At 46.6% G+C, this 14,101-nt stretch overlaps 1 non-coding gene across 1 annotated transcript; it reads right to left on the bottom strand.

The window, feature by feature from the left end:
* Positions 1 to 10,928: 10,928 nt before the first annotated feature.
* On the bottom strand, positions 10,929 to 11,043 carry LOC117965912 (U5 spliceosomal RNA). The gene has a single exon (XR_004661584.2). It is a non-coding gene; the product is annotated as a U5 spliceosomal RNA (small nuclear RNA).
* Between the last annotated feature and the right edge of the window lie 3,058 nt (positions 11,044 to 14,101).

The following is a 14,101-nucleotide window of genomic DNA, read 5'->3' on the forward strand; positions in this document are numbered from 1 at the left end:
GACTACAGTATAGTGACTCATTTTTAATGTACCTGTTGCTAATAACGTGCATCCTCTATTCAATTTCTTCACTTGCCACAATTGCATTGCAAACAAGACATTTCCCCCCAAAAATATATCAATTTAGCCAGCAGTGTTTTCCTTTTTTCCCTTCATTTTAAGTAATTTCCAATACGAGTTACACCAGCAGCCATGTTTATTTTTCAATTCAACCTCAAAAAAACAAGACTGGTCTTCGTTACTTAGCAACAGCAGTTTAAGCCCAGTCTTACGTGAGACCTGCAAGGTTTTGCTTTGTGCAGCGGACTTATTTAGAGGTCTTACGTTTGGTCTTTTTACGCTAAAATACAATTGGCCCAGGAAGTACAATCATTTTCGCTGCACTACAAGAGACTTTCTTAGGATGAGCAACAGAAAGTATGACGTTATAACAGATATTACCATATGTCAACAGTGGATCAGTTCCAACCCTTTCTAACTCCAGCTCAAGAGCCAAGCTTATCCTTCAATGGAATCCTAGATACAACCTTAGCCTAGTTGGTTTTGGCTAGTACAATGTTGGATATTTCAGGTTACTTTTACATTTGAATAGGTAACTAAATCAGGTAATCAGGTACTGGTAATGGAAAACATTTACTGAAAAATGGCTATGAAACATAGGGCTGGTTTCACAAACCCCAACTAGCACTAATCTTGGACTTCCCAACCTAAACTAACATTGAGTAGTCCAGGATTAGTGCTAATTGGGGTCTGGGAAACCAGCCAATAAGGTTTACTTTGATAGATCCTTTGATATTATAGTGTTTCAAAGCACTTAATGCAACAATTTACAAGGCTCCTTCTATTAATACTTTAACATCCCTTCTGGCTTTTTAAATGTTTCTTATTGTCTGTTGTTTTTAATGCTTGTGTTTGTTTTGTTGTGCTTTTGTTTTTATTCTGACTTAAAACACGACTTTTAAGTGTTGTTTGCTATTGTACAACTTTGTGATTCGTTGAAAAGCGCTCTATCATTTTAATAAATGATTATTAATTATTACAGTTGAGTTCAAAAACAAATGACGGTAAAATCAATTACCATATAAAAACAATGATTGCAGTAACAACAAAACAATGGCAATGTAATACAATGAATTATAATAGAATTAAGCAAACAATTATAAAATCCATCAGTATTAGTACATCAGTACAACTTTCTATAGCTTTCCAAACCCTCCTACTACCTCTGTCCATACTTAAATCCCCCCCCCCTTAACTAAAGAAGTACTACAGCACTGAACATACCTCAATTACTGTCCTAACCAGCACTGAACATACCTCAATTACTGTCCTAACCAGCACTGAACATACCTCAATTACTGTACTAACCAGCACTGAACATACCTCAATTACTGTCCTGACCAGCACTGAACATACCTCAATTACTGTCCTGACCAGCACTGAACATACCTCAATTACTGTCCTAACCAGCACTGAACATACCTCAATTACTGTCCTGACCAGCACTGAACATACCTCAATTACTGTCCTAACCAGCACTGAACATACCTCAATTACTGTCCTAACCAGCACTGAACATATCTCAATTACTGTCCTAACCAGCACTGAACATACCTCAATTACTGTCCTGACCAGCACTGAACATACCTCAATTACTGTCCTAACCAGCACTGAACATACCTCAATTACTGTCCTAACCAGCACTGAACATACCTCAATTACTGTCCTAACCAGCACTGAACATACCTCAATTACTGTCCTGACCAGCACTGAACATACCTCAATTACTGTCCTGACCAGCACTGAATGGAGGGCAGATAATGGTCCCTTTGCCACATAGTGTGGAGAGCTGTCTCCTTTGGAATCCATTGAGAAAATAGAAAAACTCAACAGTCCAGGGACGAGATTTCTCTCACAACAATGCGTTTTCTATCAATAAAATACATTTAAAATAATAATTCTTAGTATAAATAATAGTAATAATAATATGAGATGTTACAAAATAAATATAAAAGTGACCTTCAAGTGAAACGAAACTGTTGCGGATGATTAACATTACAATGTTGTAGCTAGGATGCATAGAATGTTTTCTCATATGATGTCACAATGATGTCATAAAGATATCACCATGAGGCTTACTGTAGGTTTAGGTTTTTGATGGCATGACAACCATTTGTTTTTGTTTAAAGTAGATCTAAGGCAAATTCCTATTGATGTAATTGTGTTCCATGGATTGTGACATCACCTCTGTTTGCATCCTTATATCTTTAATAATATTGCATCTTTACTGAATATAGCACCTGTAGGGATTAAAGACGAGGTCAGAAGTGGAGATTTCAATCAAGCTGTGTTTATTCTGAGATCTCAGGAGAAGTACAATTCAAGCAGATTGACAGAGTAGGTCTGCCCATAGACATCAAGCACTTCAATATATATATATATAGTACAAGGGAAAAAAACAATTCCAATTGTTATGCTAATTTCACCGTCTGCAGCCTTGAACTTTGTACAGAAATGAGTTGTTTTGGCTTTAACATTCCCCACACTCAAACAAACACACACACATGCTAACTGACTCGAGTGGTTTTGTAGTTAATCTCAGGGATTGCTGTCATACTGACTCGAGTGGTGTTTTAGTTAATCTCAGGGATCGCTGTCATACTGACTCAAGTGGTTTTGTAGTTAATCTCAGGGATTGCTGTCATGCTGACTGACTCGAGTGGTTTTGTAGTTAATCTCAGGGACTGCTGTCATGCTGACCACTCCATCACTGCTGTCCCCCTCATCACTGCTGCCCTCCTCACTGCTCCCCACACCAGCAGCCCCAGCATAGCTTTTGGCCCTGTGTGGACACTTATGGAACAAATGGTTAGCACTCCCACACAAATCTCTTTTCTTTGCATTCTTTCGTGTTATTTCCCTTTTGGTTACAGTTTCTGCAAAAACAGTCCTTACAATCTTCAGCCTTGTGCCCCATCTCATTGCATTTCCTGCAAACTTCAGGCTGTCCAAAATAAAACAAATAGCCTCTATTCGATCCTATCGAGAAGGAGGAAGGCGGATGCCTCACCCCCTCATACCCCTTTTCACTAGGGCGGAACCTCGCCCACACTCTCCAAGTCCCGTTCCACATCCCGAACTCGTCCAAAGATTTCTCTGGCGGTCTGACCACATTAACATATTGTCCCAAAAAAGTAGACACATCTTCTGCAGGCACAAACGGGTTGTACATAAGCACATTCACCACCCTAACTTCTTGCCTAAAAAGCGCTTCAAAAACAAAATCCAAAAAAGGCTTCTTCTTTTCATTAGTCTTAAAACATTGCCAAACATCCCTACAATATTCTTCTGATTTAAAAGTTAAATAAAAAATTCCTCTTGCCTGAAAGTCCTGCAGACAGAACACTTTGTCGAGGTCCACCTTTATCCTTCTCAGCACTTGCTTGACGAAATCCTTCCTCAACATTTCTGGTGTTCCTTCCTTCTTCAATAAGCGAATAGTGTTCCTCAGACGAGGTCCCAGGGGCTTTGCTGCATTCTCCACCATTCCTTTGCCTTCTCTTCCCCTTGAAAATCAAAGCTGCGGGCAGGCCACATACAAAGATCTGAGCCAAGAGGCCGCGAAGCGATGCCCACAATAGTTTTGCCCAAATGCCCCGGGCGCGGCCGCCCGCCGGAGCTGCCGGGGTACTTGCTTCTTGGACTGAGGGGAAAAATGGGAAAAAGAAAAAGAAAAAAAAGGTGCCAGGCTCCAATTATTAACACAGCCGCCGCCGCCGCTGTGCTCGTTCTGCTTTTAAACCCATGTCGAGCCCCACCCCGAGGGGCAGGGCTAGCCAAAAATTGCATTGAACTCATAAATGCTCCTCTCCACGGAAATCTTTAGTAAAATACTCTTTTATTGAGATTTTATCTTTTTTTTCCATTTACACCCATTCATTTCATTCATTTTACATTTCTTTTAAAGATGACTTTCATGCATACAGACATACATTTTGTTTTAAAAGCATTTAAAATACATTTAAAAACACCAAGACAATCGTGCTTTGTACATGGTTAAAACAGACACAGATTAAAATCAACATGAAAAAAACCTGTGCTGCTTTAAAAGTGACTGGAACAAAAGAACCATCTATAAAAAAACAGTGCTTGTGAGGGCCGGGGAGTGCTCTCTAAAAAAGTTCAAAAGTGAACATAAAACAGAACAATAAAACTATAGAAATAAAACAGGGAAAGGGGACAGTGTATAAAACAGTGAGTTAAAATTCTAAAATTTTAAAACACTTAAAATGTAACTTTTAATAGTTACCATTAAAAATCTTTTAGATACATAAACAAAACCAAATCAAATAAAAATCCATAAAACTGAAACAAAAAGACTACATAAAACCAGGGCACCGTTCAAAAACGGTCATGCCAGCTAAAAAGGGCGGAATGCTGGCATGACAAAATAAATAAAAGGCTTAGCGGTGCCCCGTAGTCCCGCTCCTAGGAGCTAGCGGTTCCAGTTTTTTCCTTCATTCCATCTTCACGTCCTGAAGTCCGGCGATCCTCCAATCCGCGCAGGCCTTGTCCTTCCCGAGGGTCCGGATGTCCAGAATTACAAAGTCCTTGATAAGAGTTTGTGCCCTTCTGGTCGTGGTGATAGTGTCTAGCTCCTGCTTGTGGTAGACACAGACGTTACGGCCCTCCCACAGGATCTGCTTGACAACATTGATGACACGCCAAACGCACTTAGCTGTGCTGGTAGTGATTCCTCCCGCAGGCCCATAGAGCACAGTCTCAGCGGTCATCTTGGCCGTGTCAGCAAACCTGTTTAGGAAGACAGAGACAGAGAGCCAGACACTGCCAGCCACATCACACTCCCAGAAGATATGGGCTGGTGTTTCTCTCTTGCGGCACTTTGCATAGGGGCATGTTTCTACTTGAGCTAGTCCCCTCCTGAACATGAACGCTCGAGTGGGGAGTGCACTGTGGACGGTGTTCCATGCTAAATCCTTCTGGACATTACTGAGGCAGCTGTGAGACACATTCTCCCAGATTTTTTGGCTTTGGGCGAGGGAGAAAGTAGCTACTTTTTCAATTTCCTGGGAACCGGCAAGATATTTAGTTACAGCCTTGTATTCCCAGGAGGCCAATTTTGCTTTATCTAAGCCCAATTTATATATAGTGTCCCTTAAAGTTCTATAATACAATGGGGGGTCCCAGGAGTACGGCACGGTGTTGTCAATAGTGCAGAGGCCCAAGGCCCTGAGACAGGTGGCAAAATAGAAACGATTCATGTAACATACCTTCCTGTCCAGGGCCTGGATGTTCTTGATAGTTTGCGTGAGCCCCTGCACTCGGGTGAGCTGCACAACGTCCGGGACCCCCTTACCTCCCTTCTTGTCGGCTTTACTCAAGGTGGCTCCCTTTACCCTCTCCATCTTGCTGCCACAGATAAAGCAGTGGATAATGCGGTCCACCACATTTTTGGTGGTCCTGTCTGGGGGAAAGATTTTTCCTATATAAGAGAGGATGGGGAACAGTATAGACTTGGTTATTAATACTCTACCCGTCATTGTTAAGGATCTTGTGCTCCATCCGCCAATCTTTTTACGGACCTGGTTAATGGCCGCCGTCCAGCTCTGGGCCCCCGAGCTATTGTTCTCGAAAATGAGGCCCAGAATCTTGATTTTGTCCTTTTTGACAGGGTACATGTCCGACAGTTCCCTATCTACCTGCCAATTTTTAGACACGTAGACTTCGCTCTTGGGCTTATTAATCACTGCTCCGGTTGCTGTACAGTACTTCTCAAGGATATTACTAATCCGAGGTACCGACGATGTGTTGGTGCAAATGAGTGACACATCGTCCATATATGCTGTTGTTTTGACCTGGACCCCTTTGGATCCAGGCAGCTAGAAACCAGTTATATTGGTATCCCTACGAATTGCCTGCAGGAGGGGTTCAATGCACACGACATATAGCAGTGGGGATAGTGGGCAACCCTGTCTGACCCCTGACTGGATAGATATTTTACCAGTCAGGTGTCTGTTCACCAAGACTCGGGTACTAATGTTGGTATAAATAGTTTTAACCCACTCCCTAAGTCCAGGAGCGAATTTCATCTGGTCCATCACTTTGTACATTTATTCATGGCTTATCCTATCGAACGCCTTCTCCTGGTCAAGGTTGAACAGGCAGAGGGGATGGTTCCATTCTCTAGAATAAGCCAGAATGTCCCTTGTTAACATTAAAATATCGGTGATGGACCTCCCTGGGACACCACAAGCCTGGTCGGGGCCAATGACCAAAGGGAGGTGTACTTGTAGCCGGAGCATCAGAGCTTTGGCTAGTATCTTGTAATCCACTCGAAGGAGGCTGATTGGAGGCTGTGTGGTCCAGTGGTTAAAGAAAAAGGGCTTGTAACCAGGTGGTCCACGGTTCAAATCCCACCTCAGCCACTGACTCATTGTGTGACCCTGAGCAAGTCACTTAACTTCCTTGTGCTCCGTCTTTCGGGTGAGACGTAGTTGTAAGTGACTCTGCAGCTGATGCATAGTTCACACACCCTAGTCTCTGTAAGTCGCCTTGGATAAAGGCGTCTGCTAAATAAACAAATAATAATAATAATAATAATAATAATAATTCCGTAGATCTTTAACTTCCCCTTTCTTATGAAGGAGAGTAATTACACTCTCCCGCATAGAAGGGCCCAACCGCTTCTCCCTGTAGACCGCTCTGTAGACCTCCGCTAAATGGACTTTTAGCGTGTCCCAAAAAAGATCGTAATACTCACCCGGGATGCCATCTGGACCTGGCGTCTTACCGGTGTTCATGGTCTTAACCACCTGGGTGAGCTCCTCCAGCGTGAGTTCTGGGTCCTTCTCCTCCTCCTCCTCCTCCTCCTCCTCGTCCCGCACCGAGTCAGGCTCCAACTGGCTCAGGAACCACTCTATCAGGGTGTCATCTGTAGCTTTGATGTTATATAGGTCCCTATAGAAGTTCTCTACCACTTTTTTCTACTACTATCCTCCCACTGCTGTCGAGCATGGAGGACATCAAGTGCCGCTTCTCCCTCGTTTTCTGGAAGAAGAAGCGGGTACACTTTTCGTCTTCCTCCATTTTTTGCACTTTTGCATTGTGCATGACCTTTCGTTGTCCCTCCCTACAAAGCACTGAAAGATCTAGCTTGGTCTGGGCTATCTCGTCGCTTACAGGGAACCTCCGAAGCTGAAGCAGGCTCAGACGCTGGAGGGCAGCATTCAGGTGTTTATATTTGGCCCTCCTTTCTTTTGCTTTCCTCTTGCCTGCTGCTATGAAATAACCCTTAGTTCTCATTTTGACCATCTCCCACCACTCTATAGGGGAGTTGAATAGGTCACGCAAAGTGGTCCACTCAACAAGCTTGCTCTTATAGGCTGCAGCTATGGAGGGGTCGTCGAGTAAGGAGGTGTTTAATTTCCAGACCCCTGACCCCATCTGGGAGGTCTGAGGGACCTGCAATGTTACCTGCAGAAGCCTATGGTCAGAGAAGAAGACGTCCTGGGTGTCTACTGCCGTCTTCGTAAGGGAGCTGGTATGCAGGACGAGATCTATACGGGAGAAGGAGGTCCCAGATGAGCTCACCCAGGTAAAGGGAGGCACCAGGTCCTTACCTGCATCACACAGGGAGAAATCAGATATTACGGAGGACAAAACTCTACTAGAGCGGTCGTTGCGTGGCCTGCTCCGGTCTACGTCCCTTAGAGCACAATTGAAGTCACCCGACACGATGACGGGTAGGTTCCCCAGCAGGAGTGGACGCAGCAGTGGAAAAAATTGAACTCTTTCGTTTTGGTTAGTGGGTGCGTAGACATTGACCAGTCTGAGGGGAGTGTTGTTGTATGTCACATCCACGCTCAGAATTCTACCAGGTTCTACCTCACTGCTGCTGCGGGAGGTAATAAATGGGTTTTTAAACAGGATACCTACTCCGTCGGCTCTGGCTATGTTGGAGCCCGACCAGAAGGAGTCCCCCAGGGTCCCACTCTCCTTCAGGTCCCTATAATCAGGGCTCGACGAAATACCACACTCCTGCAGAAAGATGATATCTGCTTTCAAGTTAGTTAAATAGTTTAGTACATCAAATCTTTTTTGTGTCTCCCTGATGCTCCTGACATTAACAGACACACATATCAGGGCCATCAGGGTAGCTAACAAGAAAAGGAGTCGCTGCGTCCACCCCATAGCGACTATGATTGGGAGGTCGGGACACTCTTCCTACTCTTAGCTCTACGCTTGCTTCGAGGGGGCTTGGGCTTATTTGCAACTCCCATCACCCCTGAGAAGGTACTCACTGCTGCCTCGTCCAAGAAGGCACCGTCTTTGTATGCACAGTACGTGGAGTTGTTTGGGCTATTCAACTCCCCACAAGGTAAGTCTGGTGGAACTTGCTCAGGGCCCCTCGGAACGTGTGGGTCAGCTTTGTCCTGGGGGGGGGGGGGGGTTATGACAGACAGCCTTCTTTGGCTGTTACTGTCTGTTGAATTTGAGCTGTTAGTCGACTTCTGGCTTACCGCGTCCAGGGGTATTCCCATGTCCTCCAGTGCTGTATCTAGGAGGACCTCTAGGGGGCCCCTGGTTTTGCCCATACAAGGGAGGGGGTCAAGGATGCTTTGAAGGGAGGCCCTTCGCTTGAAGAGGGTCATTGCTACCAAGGTACTGCTGATCAGGGGAGGTGTTGACCCTGACCTCTCCCTCGGTGCATTAGTGAACACCTCTTCTGCGAGGTGTGCTAGGGTTTGTGTTAATGACTGGGAAGGCTGGCTGGGGATGCCCTGGCTGGCTGCTACCTGCCCATTAGGCGGCAGTGTAGCCATCCCGCTCGCCTCCGTCTCTGCCTGCGAGGGCAAAACTGGGGACTTTGTGTGGACATTAGCTGGTTTTGGATCTATGGGGGCCACCTGCAACTTGCTGTCTTTGGTCTTTATCTTCTTTCTTTTCCCCACCCTCGGCTGGTTCTTCACTCCCTTCCCCTCCTTCTCACTCTCACTTTCACTGTCGCTTTCGCTTTCCTCCCCCACTGACTCAGTCCTTATGGGGTCATAACTAGAGCCGAGGGGGTGCTGGCGCTGAGAGGGCCCTACTCAGGGGGGGGGCGCTGCTGGGTCCGGGCTCCCTCCCTGCCTCGTGTTCTGTATCAGAGGAGCTACTGGAGGAGCTAGTGGAGTAGCTGTTGTACTCTCTCTCTGGGCTGGGGGAAGGGGTCCTCGTAAAACGGGACATGTCTCGGGGGCGGGGGGGGGGTGAGGGGGGTGCTGGTGATGATGGTGGTGCTGGAGTCTGGGTTTTGGATGCTGTTGGTGGTGATGTGGACTGATCTTTGTTACTTGCTCCCTCTTCCTGCTCAGGCCTAGGCTTGTTGGTATTTGCCTTGCTGGCTCTGGCCATGTTGGCATAGGAAGAGGGGCAGTCCTTAAACAGGTGCCCCTTCTTTCCACACAAATTGCACTGCCTCTCTTCTCTGCAGTGGCTGGTCTCGTGGGGGGCGCCGCAGTTCCTGCACTTGACTACAGTACATGCGGCCGCCAGGTGTCCTAATTCCCCACATTTCCTGCAGAGTTTTGGCATCCCATTATAGAATACCAGCCCTCTGTTGGGCCCTAACACTATGGAGTTTGGAATGTGGCGGACGCCTCCAATGCCCGATGGATCAATATTGGGGCGTACCAGCCACTTTCTGGCTCCTGTCCAAACCCCATCTTCGTCAGTAATTTTCCTCCCTTCTGATGACACCCTCCCATAGCGGTTAAGCCATGTTGTAATGTCATAGTCGCTAACAGCCTCATTGAAAAATTGGACAGTAACAACTTTAATTTCTCTGTCTGTCAGTGCATCCACACAAAATTCTTTGTATAGAGCGAGATATTTATTCTCCCCCCAAAAGGACCACATTTCTTGTAATTTTTGGGGGTTCCTAAAACTGACCTCAAACACTTCCTTAAGCCCTGGCAATTTCACCAAACAATTCAAGTCAGAAGGGGAAAAACCCATACCCCTCTGAAGAATGGTCCGGCTGAACTCCAGTCTCGTCAGTCCTGGTTCCGTTTCCTCTTGCTGGTTTCTTGTGAAGCACACCGCATTGTGCCTCCTGGTCTCCTGGGTTGGCCAGAACGCCATCCTTCAGCTGGCTCCTCCGATTGGGGTGGGAGAAGCCTCTGGACGTCCGGGTTGTCTCTCTCTGCGGAAAAGAGACAACGTAAGCAGCAAATCTGGGCAGTTGAAGGAACTATTACTTTAGTCCCTGAGGAGATGGTCGCCTCACAAGAGGGACCCCCTCCCCAGGTGAACGGTGTCCTTCCCTGGCGGAGTAGGGGGCGCTGCTTGGCACCGAGACCACGTAGGAAGAATCGTGGCTGTGACGCCTCCTCGGGGTCCGGGGCCACCCTCTGCTCCTCCCAGATGGCGCCATCTGCTGGGCCTCTCGGTCTGGATCTCAATCACGATCAAGGGCTGGGGATGAGGTCGTCTAGGTCATCAAAGGGTCCTCAAAGGTCGCCTGGATGGTAGGTCTTCCTTCTCTCGAACTCCAGGAACGTCTGTAAAAGCCGGAACTGTTTGAAAAGGAAAAAAACTGGAACCGCCTGAAAAAGAAAAACTGCTCTCAACAGTCAACAAAATCTTGAAAGACCCTCGGCCTGGATTGGGCAAGCCAAAACCAGACTGAGCATTAGTCTTCCAAAAAGTTGCCGTGCTGAAGAAAAGCCAGTCAAAAATAAAAAAGGTCTGTTCCTCTTCCCTCGAACAAACCTCTCACAGACCCTTGGAGGGAGCGGACAATGCCACTACCCTCTAAGCCTTAGTCCTTAGAAAGATTTATGCGATCTGCCAGGCTCCAATTATTAACACAGCCGCCGCCGCCACTGCCAATGTGCTCGTTCTGCTTTTAAACCCATGTCGAGCCCCACCCCGAGGGGCAAGGCTAGCCAAAAATTGCTTTGAACTCATAAATGCTCCTCTCCACGGAAATCATTAGTAAAAGGCGAAAGATTTATTCGAACTGAAGAGAAGCCAGAGTGTGGCTTTACTTGGAGCCCAGCTCTTCCGGCCGGCCCAAAGGCCTTCTCTTCTACCCGGCGGCAAGGCCAAACAAAACAAAACAAAACAGGGAACTCTTCCCAAAACACAAGTGCCGTTCGGTCCCGGCAAAGGGGCGCTTTGCTGCTGCTGCTGCTGCTGCCGCCTTGAAAGCGAGGGCTCCTTGCACCACTAAACAGCTGCGTTTCTGCTTTACCACTGCGCTCATCCTCCTCCTCCCACGAGCGCAAGGCCTTCTGGGTACACTGGCCTGCCTGCCTTATTTGGAACAAAAAAAAAAAGAGCGGGAAAAAATACAACCCAGAAAAAGGGAGAAGCTGTCTCTCTCTCTCTCTCTCTCTCTCTCTCTCTCTCTCTCTCTCTCTCTCTCTCTCTCTCTCTCTCTCTCTCTCTCTCTCTCTCTCATTCTCTCTCTCTCTCTCTCATTCTCTCTCTCTCTCTCTCTCATTCTCTCTCTCATTCTCTCTCTCATTCTCTTTCTCTCTCATTCTCTCTCTCATTCTCTCTCTCATTCTCTTTCTCTCTCATTCTCTTTCTCATTCTCTCTCTCAATCATTCTCTCTCTCTCATTCTCGCGACTTTGGACGCGCGCCGGGCCCTTCCTGTGGATCGCCCCAGCTGCGGCCTGCGTCGGCTCCGTCAAGGCGTGTTGCCTCGGCCGGCGCCTAGCAGCTGACTTAGAACTGGTGCGGACCAGGGGAATCCGACTGTTTAATTAAAACAAAGCATCACGAAGGCCCGTGGTGGGTGTTGACGCGATGTGATTTCTGCCCAGTGCTCTGAATGTCAAAGTGAAGAAATTCAATGAAGCGCGGGTAAACGACGGGAGTAACTATGACTTTTGGCAGTTGGAAACCGATTACAATCGGTTCAATGGTCCTGAGGCTGTTCTCACGGATTGTCACAGGAAGGCTGACAAAGGCCTGTCCTCTCAACCCAAGACAGCGAGGATTTATCTCCGCACCAGGCTGTTCTGAAAACCTGAAGGTGCTACAGACAATCATCGAGCATGCGAAAAAACATCATAACCAACTGGCAGTAGTATTCGTGGATATAGAGAAGGCATTCGACTCGGTCTCGCATGAACATATCATGTGGGTGCTACGGCAGAAGAAGGTGGATGAACATGTCATCAGGATCATCAAGAGCTCTTATCAGAAATGCACCACTTCGATTGAACTGGAAGGGAATAAGTCTCTGCCAATTGAGATGAAGATCGGCGTGAAGCAAGGGGATCCGATGTCACTGCTACTGTTCAATTTGGCAATGGATCCGTTGATCAATGCCCTTGAATCAATGGGCCAAGGATATACAATCAATGGGAACAGATTGGCAACACTGGCATTTGCGGATGATCTGATCCTGGTGAGTGAGTCGTGGGATGGAATGGAGAAAAACCTGGTTATCCTGGAGTCCTTCTGTAGTCTTTCCGGACTGGTCGCACAAGCCAAGAAGTGCTATGGGTTCCTCATAACACCTACACACGATTCGTATACAACTAGACCATGGAATATCATGGGGAATGAGTTGAACATGATCACACCAGGCGAATCTGAACATTATCTGGGCACAAAGATTGATCCTTGGGTCGGCATTGTAAAGGCCGATATGATACATCAGCTACAGGAGTGGATGGGGAGGATAGACCAGGCACCGCTGAAACCATCTCAGAAGCTCTTCATACTTAGAACGTATACCATTCCCCATCTCATATACCTAGCTGACCACACTGACTGCAAGGCCAATAGCCTGAAAGCTGTTGATATCCTTATCAGGGCAGGAGTAAAAAAAATGGTTGCATCTTCCGACATCCATATGTGATGGTATTATATACTCGAGGATTAGAGATGGAGGGTTGGGTGTTTTAACATTGGCGAGCTTAATACCTTCGATACAGATTAGAAGGTTGCAGTGAATTGCCGACTCCAGCGACAGGGTGATCCACAGCTTGGCAACGACAGAAGAGGCCCAAGAGAAACTGCAGAAGTTGTGGACAGGAGCAGGGGGGCAGTGGAAAGTACCCCGAACCTGCGAAACCCAACAAGGTTGGCTGAACCCATTGGAGGTGACGGGGTGCAAGGAACAACCGCACAAAAGCCCAAATATCTTTTGCCCACTAGATGGAGACAGGACGAATTCCTGACATGGAGCGGACTCCCGGTGCAAGGTATGGGTATACAACTGTTCTGGAACGACCCCATTAGCAACAACTGGTTACGGAATCAACACAGAGTCCAACAAAAACATTTCATAGCCGCAATGCAACTCAGAGCTAATGTGTACCCTACCAGGGAATCCTTGAACAGAGGCCGGATGGGCGCACAGTCATCTTGTAGGAAATGTTCAGCAAGACTGGAATCTTGCTCGCATATCCTGGGGCAATGTCCATCTGTCCAGGGGGCCAGGATCGCCCACCACAACAAGATCTGCAACATACTAGCAGATGAAGCATCAGCCTTGGGATGGAAAGTGTATAAGGAGGCTAACCTAAGGAATACAGAAGGAGAACTGAGGAAGCCAGACCTTACATTCACAAAATCAACAAGATCTCTGGTCATAGATGTCACAGTAAGATTTGAATGTGCTGCCAACACCCTGGAAAATGCTGCCAAAGAGAAAGCACAGTACTACTCAGTACTCAATAGGCAGATTCAGAATCTATCCAATTCCACTGAGATCAAGTTCTTTGGATTTCCAATGGGAGCAAGAGGGAAATGGCCGTCCATTAATAACATCGTCCTGGCTGAAATGTGGATACCTGAAAATAGAAGGATCTCTCTAGCAAAATTGCTCAACCGTAGAACTCTCCTGTACTCGCTCGACATATTGGCAATGTTCTGTGGGAACAGTGCGGTATATGAACAGTTCACCTAGGAATAGGAAGTTTGAGTGGTAATTGAAAAATTGTAATTAGTCATTGTTGTACAATTAAACCTGTACCCGAATAATAAAGTCGTGGGAATCTCGTGCCTTGTCATCTAATTAGTGAAGCGCATGAATGGATGAACGAGATTCCCACTGTCCCTACCTACTATCTAGC

Source organism: Acipenser ruthenus, chromosome 42 (assembly GCF_902713425.1).
Source record: "Acipenser ruthenus chromosome 42, fAciRut3.2 maternal haplotype, whole genome shotgun sequence".
NCBI lineage: Eukaryota > Metazoa > Chordata > Actinopteri > Acipenseriformes > Acipenseridae > Acipenser > Acipenser ruthenus.